Below are 9,139 nucleotides of genomic sequence, written 5' to 3'. Positions count from 1 at the left end.
GGACCAAAACCAATAGAACAGCATGCAACTTTCAGGGTTGGGCATAAATAGTACCAGGCAGTTTTTCAACTCGTGAAAGATCTTGAGCTTGAATCATCCAGAGAAGAGGTTCGTGGATTTGAGATCAGGTGCGACTGCAGCAGAAAATGGTATCATCACATAGTTTCAGAGTGATTGTGATTCATTTCCCTACTTCAAAAATCCCTTTCTCGGTCAGATGAGTGTTTTTGGAAAGGCAGAAATATTAGTTTTGCCTTTTCAGCCTCTTCTCCCCTCCTCACTTTTCTTCTTTTCTTTTTGTTAAAGATCTGGGTAGCCTTAGAAGGTCCAGGGGAGAACCTGACCACTGCTTGGACTTGTATCTTTCCTTGTTCTTACATCTCACTAAAAGCACTGATGTGGGTACCTCGGCTACATCTCAGTAATATGTTAAGTCATAGAGAAAAGAGTACATCACTTCATCTTAGCCACTTGGCTTCACAGATACTTAAGATAGGCACTTTCATTGACTCTTGACATATACTATATATGAGAGTAAGAAAAATCCCCTACTATCACCAATATCTAGTATTTTTCCTATAGTGTACAAAAGTATGTGCTCAGTATTGTTTCTGTCTATTAGTCAATGATAACCAGGAGGACAATGAACCCATAGGAAGTTAAGTTTAATTAGCTTAATGCAACAAGAAGGATCACATGTCTGGGAATGTCAGTGTAGGAATGAGTCAAGAGAGGATTAATACAAGATTTAGGCGTACACTAGGTGTTTTTAAGGTACTATCAAGGAAATGAACTTCTTTTCAAATGGATGCTATGAAGAGTTAGAAACAGTTCAGCAATTAGGCTTCTTAATCTTTATTCTGGAGACAGAAAGACCAAATTGGGCACTGAGAATGAATGGCAATGTCATGAATTTGCGTGCGCTCGGGTGGAGGGGTTGGGGGTGGTGTTCTATGCATGCAGGGAAACATGTTGACATGCTGGGCAGATGCATGCCATGCAGCAGCAGCGGCCAGGAACTCACACCCCAGAAGCTGTATCCATGTGAAGAGTTTATTATAATAGAGAGATGAAGATAAAGACAGAAAGAGAGAGAAGAAGGGAGAGGTCCAGGGTGCGCACCTTGTGTGTGAAGGGGAGGTGGGAGGGAGGGAGGGGAGGTGGGAGGGAGGAAGGGGAGGTGTTTTCCCTTTTAAGTCAGGTGCGGTGCCAAGGGGCGGGATTTCAAAAGGGCGGGTCAGAATATTAACAGACAAAACTGTTGATCATTTTGTTAGCAGCCTTTAGAAATACCATGTTGATGTTCTGTTGTAAACAACAATATGGATGGTAAAAGGATTCATTTTCATTTTCTCAGTATATTTTTCCCACTTAATCTTTATAATAACCTCTATCATTATCCCAAGTGTAGGCAAAGGGAAACGATGACTTAAATAATGTTACTCATCTAATAAGTGGTAAAGCCAAGGTCTAAATTGTGGTAATGTCACCATAGAGATGTTTTCCTAGACATTTTATCTGTTTCTCTGTTGCATCTGTGTTGCCATCCCTGCCTTAGAACCCCTCTAAGGGTAGAAAGGAAAATGAATAAGTGTATCACACGCAATGGACCAGGATAAGGGAGAGAATTCATGTTAACCTTTGTTTCCAGTGCCAAGTTTTACCCGATCCATAATGAGGACGGTTTGTCAATGAAACTGATGATAGGCACCACTGCTGAAGTGACTCAAAGAAAAATCGTAATTTACTGTCCCAATTGACACCTGGAGCTAGGAGCTGTCATTATTCTTGATTTAGTCACTGCTGTGTGCTTCTAAGTGACAGTTCCAGGTCTCAAGAGACCCAGCACAGGTTTCCTTAGGGAATGCAGGCACTGATTTCAAGCTTCACGTGTGGTGCCATTCCTAAGAAACTGCCAAGATGCCAGGATCCCAGGCCACTTTGCCTCAGTAAGACTTCATTTTCTCACTGGAGCATAGAAGATCTGCCCAGTCTCTTTTTATTATGACAGTTCTGAGGTTCTTACTGCACTAATTCAGACCAGAGTTGATGAAATGAAGCTTTTTGCTTATTAAAGTAAGAATTAATACATTTCTAATTCTGAATTACTTCATCCATGCCCATAAATGAGAACCACCATAATAGTTTCAAAGCAAATCTTTATTAGATATACTGTTCCTGTGTGTTCCTACTATTTGGTTTTACCATGAAGTCTTAACAATATTTGTGATGTGTTCTGTGTGGTTGGCTTATTGCACAATAATAACAATTTCATTATCAGGCAATTATATTTTAGTGGCCATTTATGCATTATTTAATAATATACCTTATACTTGAAATTGAAAACATTTAATGAATTAGTTTAGTCCTTTAATTAAACTATCCTGACCATGTTCTATTTTTCCTAAGTTTTAGAGAATTAGAATATTTACAAATTGTTACAGCTGTGGTAAAGATGGGTCATAGCTCTGGTAGTGGAATAGACAAAATGCACTTAAAGAAATGTTGGACTTGGGGATTCCACTGATGGCTGGAATCAAAAGCCTAAGAAGCCATAGTGTAAAATCCCCAGATGCTCGTTCACCAAGAAAAGGAGCTTCATGTCAGTGCTTTCCAGAAAGATCAAGTCACATTTGCAACTTCACAGCATACTTTCAGGATACAATTGTTATTTCCACTAGATCAGGTCCCAGACTTTAGGGTTTCCAGAAACTATCAAATGCAAATATGTTTGATTTGGAGAAAGAAAAGAAGAAGTGAAGAAGGGAGTGAGTAAGAGGAAATGGAATGGAAATGGAACAAGAGGAGGAAGACACAAAAGATGAGGGTGAGGTGGAGAAAGGAAGAATGATCAGAACAACCCTAGGAAGCCACCCCCAGTGTGGCTCTAAAAAAACATGTTGTACACGTTCTTAAAGTTTCCCAGAATCCTGTCCCCTTCTGTTGTTTTTAGTGTGGTTGTGAGATTTAAAGTAGTTACTCCAATGTGCATTTCTTTAAATTTTTTTACTGTTCTAAAGATGTTAGCGACAGAAAACAGAACATCACATACCAGTGGACCACATGCCTTCATTTGAGGCCATCTGGCTTGTCTCCCTCCTGGTGCCAGGCCATTATCACAGTGATCACCACTTATAGTTGTGATTACATAGTACCTATACCAAAAGAATAGGTAACTTTCCCACTTAACTAAACAACAATTGCAGCTTTGCCACTCAGTTTCTGCTCTGAAACATTGGGATAAAAATCATCAGTACAAGAGGAGCTCATAGCAGGGAAGATGAGGGAAGCAAACAGACAAAAAAGTGCATGTCCAGGTAGAGATGTACAAACTTTTGAAAAGGATTCTCATAGAGGAGGTAATGTGAATTATTCCTTTTGGGAAGAGGAAGGTTTCCTAGGAGTAGAGAAAGGACATTATAAATAAAGGGAACACAATTCCTACAAAACAATAAACCAACCAGAGTTTTCGGGCACAGAACAACCATTGCTGTATTATCTGAATGGATTCTCTTTGCCAGGATTGTAGAAAGGACACAGTAAGGATAGCTTCTTTCTCCTGTAGTTTCTCAGTGTTGGCTGGAATGAAGATGTGGGCTGATGTCAGCAGGGAGCCAACACTACCTTTCAGGCTTATTTACTCCTTCTGTGGTGGTAGATAGGTAGACACCACTTTTGTGGCTGAAACCTGTGTCTAGTCTCTGCGCGGGCTTCCTCCCAATATGGTGGTTGGCTCATGTAAGCCAGTTTGACCTAGCCTTGTGAGACACATGGTGTGACTTTACCGTCATCACATGCTGGTGGTCCATATTCAAGGGGAATGGTCATCTTGAGAGGGCAAAAGTACACTGTAACAAGAGAATGCGGACTGGAAGACATCGCACGCATCTTCAGAGACACAGACACCATATGTCCAGGAAGATAAGTAGGGTTGGTTTTAGGTTGTTGTAGGGACTGAATGATGGCTGACTGCCATGACAGAGTGATCCAGTGAAAACTTTCAGACTAAGTCCAGATGGTTTACAAGAGAGACAATATGATTTGTTCCATATTTTTCTTGGCTCTAAAGAACTTTCTAGATATAGATCTGGTACCTCTTCCATCTAGAGAGACAAAGGCAAGGGCGAAAGGACATGATGGTCCAAAGGGTGGGAGGACATGGCAATGGGCAAGCATGAGCAACCGAGACTAGGAAAAAGGGGAATCTATCAGACAGGGCAGGCTGCTGACCTCAGGGTCATTTCCTGATAGCTGCATACTCGTGTGGCAAGCAGCTGAGGTGTGTCCAGGGGGAGTGAGCCAACTACAAAGGATGGGGAGAGGGCTGCCAAGCTGCTCAGGAGTCATGTGGTGACAGTGGTTTCTCCATCTGTGGCATTTAGACTCCAATCAGGCCTAGAAGCATCGTCATGGCAACTTGCCCATCTGCACTGCTGAGCTGAGACAGGATTCCCTTAGTAACAGAGGAGCTGGGAGAAGATGCTTAAAATAATCTTTTATGCCCAGACAGAAATGCCTTTGCAGTTTTATTAGCCATGTAGCATCATGGGGCCTGGCTTTCACTCTCACTTTATATCAAGATGGAACAAAATGGCTTTTTAAAGCAAGTTTCTGTCTCCACTGCACAAAGCATGCATTCCACTGAAGCCAATGAATATCATACCTAAGTTCCTAGAGCTGCTGGTCAGTATCACATAAATTGCCTCCAAATAGAACAGGCAGTCTCCATCTGAAATCACTGGGCTTCATCTAATCTTTTTTCTATATCCGACTGAAGTTCCAGCAGTCCTCTCTGTAGGGAAAATAGTTATGCTAAACAAGAGGTTAACACTCAGGTCATTTAGCCTGACAGTTCCTTGCATCTGTTGGCCATCCTTACTCATGCCTCCCCTCCAATTTTCCCTCAGCTGTGGCTCTGTCTCCTGCATGAACCCTCTTGTGACTGATAACCCTGGCTATTAATTCCTCTCCTCTCTTAGCATTTATCATGTGTGTATGCATGTCCTTCCATGGCTGCATCATTCTTTCACAGTGAGAAGACTCGAGTTCCTAAACCATCTCCCCTCAATGAAACTGTTGGTTCTTAGGGTAGGGGCGGTAGTTCAGAGGTTACATGCTTACTTAGCCTGCTACCAGCCCTGAGTTCAGCCCTCAGCAAATCAAATCAATTATAGTTCACCAGGAAAGCTGTAAACCCTCCCAGCCTCCTTCTCCTCTATCGTCCCTATCCCTTACAATACTCACATACTTCTTACAGTTGATGGCCTTACATGGACATGTCATCATCATCTGATGGCCAGATTTTCAAGAGCGTTCACCCAGTGTTGAAAGTCCTGTGGGTCTGCACCGCCATACAGGTATCCACCATTGAAGATGATGTGTCTGTTTAAAGCAATGTTTTAAACTGAAATAGAATTACAACATTTCCTCCTCCCCTTTTCTCCCTCCAGCCCTCCTCTGTTACCCTCCTTTGAACCTTTCCTATCTCCTGTCTCTCTCTCACTCTCCAGTTGATAGCCTCTTTTGCTTTGACTGTATTTCTCTCTCTCTCTCTCTCTCTCTCTCTCTCTCTCTCTCTCTCTCTCTCACACACACACACACACACACACACACACACACACACACACACACTCAAATATACATAAATGTGGCCGGGCGGTGGTGGCACACACCTTTAATCCCAGTACTTGGGAGGCAGAGCCAGGTGGATCTCTGTGAGTTCAAGGCCAGCCTGGGCTACCAAGTGAGTTCCAGGAAAAAGGTGCAAAACTACACAGAGAAACCCTGTCTCGAAAAACAAAAACAAACAAAATATACAATGTGTGCTCAAATATACATAAATACAATCTTCTGAGTCCATTTTTATTTGTGTGTATCTGGTGTCAGGGCTGACCATTCTTTGTTGAACAACCAATAAGGGGCTTACCTATGAAGGAGACGAGCCCTCCTCCCAGCAGTCAACAGTTACCTGTAGTCTTTTGTCTAGGGGGAGAACCCTGGGAAATCCCCCCTTTTCCAGGTTAGCATGTCCACGGACACTGCTATTGTAGTTTTGTTTATGTCTCTGTTTCTAGAAGAAACTTCTCCAGCAGACTTCCTGGTATTTTGGCTTTTACAATCTTTCCACCCCCTCTTCCACAAAAGGTATTCCAAGTGATTCCCCAAGCAATACAGATTATTGATATAGCCCTTGGTTGCCTCTCAGGGGTTGAGTCTGGCACCATATGGCTGAAGACACCACACACTTAGGACACAGGACTCTGATGATTTAAGTTAGATCTGACTTGAAAACCTCTTTCCTGATGTTTAACTTTCATGGTTCCAGAAAATACTATGAAAGCTTTCAAGAAAAGGAAGCAGTGAACAGTGCTAGACAGCTGCAACACCTATGAGCCATGGGAATTACTAGCATGGCAAGATATGCATAATGGTGCCAGAAGTGCCACTCACATGTAGGTGGAGGCCAATGTTGGACTTAAGCCACACTCAACAGGAGGGAGGTCATGCCTGGGAAACAAACTCCTCTTTAAAAGGTTGTCTGTATGAGTGTTTTGCCTGCACGTATGTGTATCACTCACATGCCTGTGCCCAAGGAGGTCAGAAGAAGGCACCAGATTCTCTGAACTGGAGTTATGATGATTGTAAGGCACCATGCAGGTGCTGGGAATTGAACCTGGGTCCTCTACAAGAACAAAAGGTTCTCTTAACCACTGAGCCATCTCTCCAGGGATACATGAAGTGGAGTCCAATGTCAATCACAAGAGAGAGAGAGATCCATCCTCCATGGTCTCCAATGCTAATGCCTGTAACAATACTGATAGCCCATTTTGTTATAAATAATGACTTACAATATCCTGTTTGATGTCTCTGTTTCACAGATGAGGAGCCTGAGTGGATAACCACATGGGGGAGGAGTCTATCTGACCTCAAAACTCTCATTGGTAACCATAATGATTCTGCTCTTTTGGAAGGTCAGGCCAGCTTGTTATCTGTTATTCTAGAATGAATCAGTGCACTTCTGAGAATGAACTGGGATCTGGAGAATGCCAGCTCAGCTAAGCTCACGTTGATCCAAAGATATTAAAGAGACCGGCAGAGCTGCAGCTATGTTTAATGATATTTTTAGTCACTTTCAATTCATTTGCTTCATATTAAACTGTAAATTAATTATAAACTAATCTGAGAGATTATGAAATTATTTTCTCAACCTAATTCAGTCCCTGTGGGCATACGTATTTTTAATGTTCCACACTCCACTTCACCCGTGTTTGACATTTGGCATTCTGATTGCTTTTCGTGATGGAAGGATTGAGATCCCAGGGGATCCTGGTGTTGCCAGCGATTTACCTTTGTGTTGTTAATATATGCAGGAAGTCCTTTGTAGCATTTTTATGTTACTTGGGGGCAGGGGGGATCATTCAATACATAGGAAGGGAGAAAATATCTTCCCTTTGAAATGTACCAAGTATTTTCATCACTGGGGAGATAAATTTCCATTTTAGGAACCTTATCCTGACCATGTAGATGGGAGCAATGATGAGGGCACTGGTGTCTGCCCATCCTAAAGGAGCCCTTCCAAATTCAGTTCTGCTTTCAACTTCACAAAAGCAAAGACCAATGGATATCTGTGCATGTATATATCCACATACATATGAAGAGAACATTATATGCTAGACAAAACCTGCATTTTTAAAAAAAAATCCTTCTTCCTTCCTTCAGATTTCAGAGATGATTCCAGAACTTGAAGCCTTATTTCCTTTCCAGGAAAAGGTTATGGATTGTTTGTTTGTTTTGTTTTGTTTTTCCCCTCAGGGAAGATACAGTTTCAGCACCCGACTCTGGTCTCAAATATCCAGTAGCTCGGTCAGACTGTAGCCTCATGCTTGTCTATGAATTTACACTGGAGCTTTAAAGTTATAGCTATTATAGGGTGTCTGGAGAGATGGCTTAGTGATTAAGCATCCAGAGGACCCAGGTTCAGCTCTCAGCATGCATGTCAGGCAGGTCACAACTCCAGGTGGCCTCTGAGGGCACCACTCCCACCCACAACCTATATGTTTACACAGACATATATAAACAAGTAAAAATAAAATAAATCTTAGAGCACCACACATTTACTTAAGTAGCATGCACTTAGAAAACCTCAGTGAACCTGGGTAAGGTTCAGAATTACATTATCCATTCTAAAGACCCTACCCCACCCCCACATCCCCACACCTGCCAAAGTAAGTTATACATTTCAAATTTTTGTGTGTGTGTGTGACGAGTTGCTTAAATACAGTAGGCTTAAGAATATTAGAGTAAAAAATCTCCTGGTCAACAGAGTAGAAACCTGGGCCTAAGTGGAGACCTAACTGGATCCATTCTTTTCCTCTAGGTAGCCACTGAGTTTTACAGCTGGTCTGTCCTGGGATACTTCTTTTAAACTCTAATAAAATTGTCCTTGAGTTTCAGTTTGTGCCCATGCTTAAATTCTTTAATTAATGAGCCTAAGAACCTTTGAACTTGAAAGGATGAAGGCGTGGTGAAGTGGGTGCCTTCGGCCGGCCCTGCCAAGGTATGCCCTTAAGGGAACACAGCACACACCACCGCGTTAGTGCAAGGGCTTCATAGGGGGAGGGGAAGAGTGAAAGACATGGAAGAGACAGACAGACAGACAGAAAACAGGCAGCAGAGGAACAAGAAGCAAGCGAGGCAGGGCTGTAATGACAGACACTTTTAAAGGGCGCACTTGTTGCACAGCTGAGGATGGAAAGGCGCCTGGCGACCTGTGATGACGTAACCACTTTGGCGTCCCAGGCCGGCTGGCCAGGGAGGCCGAAGCAGAACTAACAAAATTGCTTTCTGAAGCACACTTAGGGGACTGGAGAGATAGGTCTGTAGGTAAAAGCACTTGTTTGTTTGTTTGTTTTCAGAGGATGCAGGTTCAATTCCCAGCACCCACAAGCTGGCTCACAACCATCCCTCCAATTTCAGGGGATCCAACACCCTCTTCTGAATTCTGTGGGTACCAGGCACACACAGGATATACCTACCCACATGCAAACAAAACACTCATATGCATAAAAAACCCATTTACATCCATTTGACATTGACAAAGAAAGGAGAATAGAATTGGGGGGGGTACATGTATGTTATC

The sequence above is a fragment of the Onychomys torridus genome, chromosome 7 (genome assembly GCF_903995425.1).
Source record: "Onychomys torridus chromosome 7, mOncTor1.1, whole genome shotgun sequence".
NCBI lineage: Eukaryota > Metazoa > Chordata > Mammalia > Rodentia > Cricetidae > Onychomys > Onychomys torridus.
Note: the sequence above shows the minus strand (reverse complement) of the source record.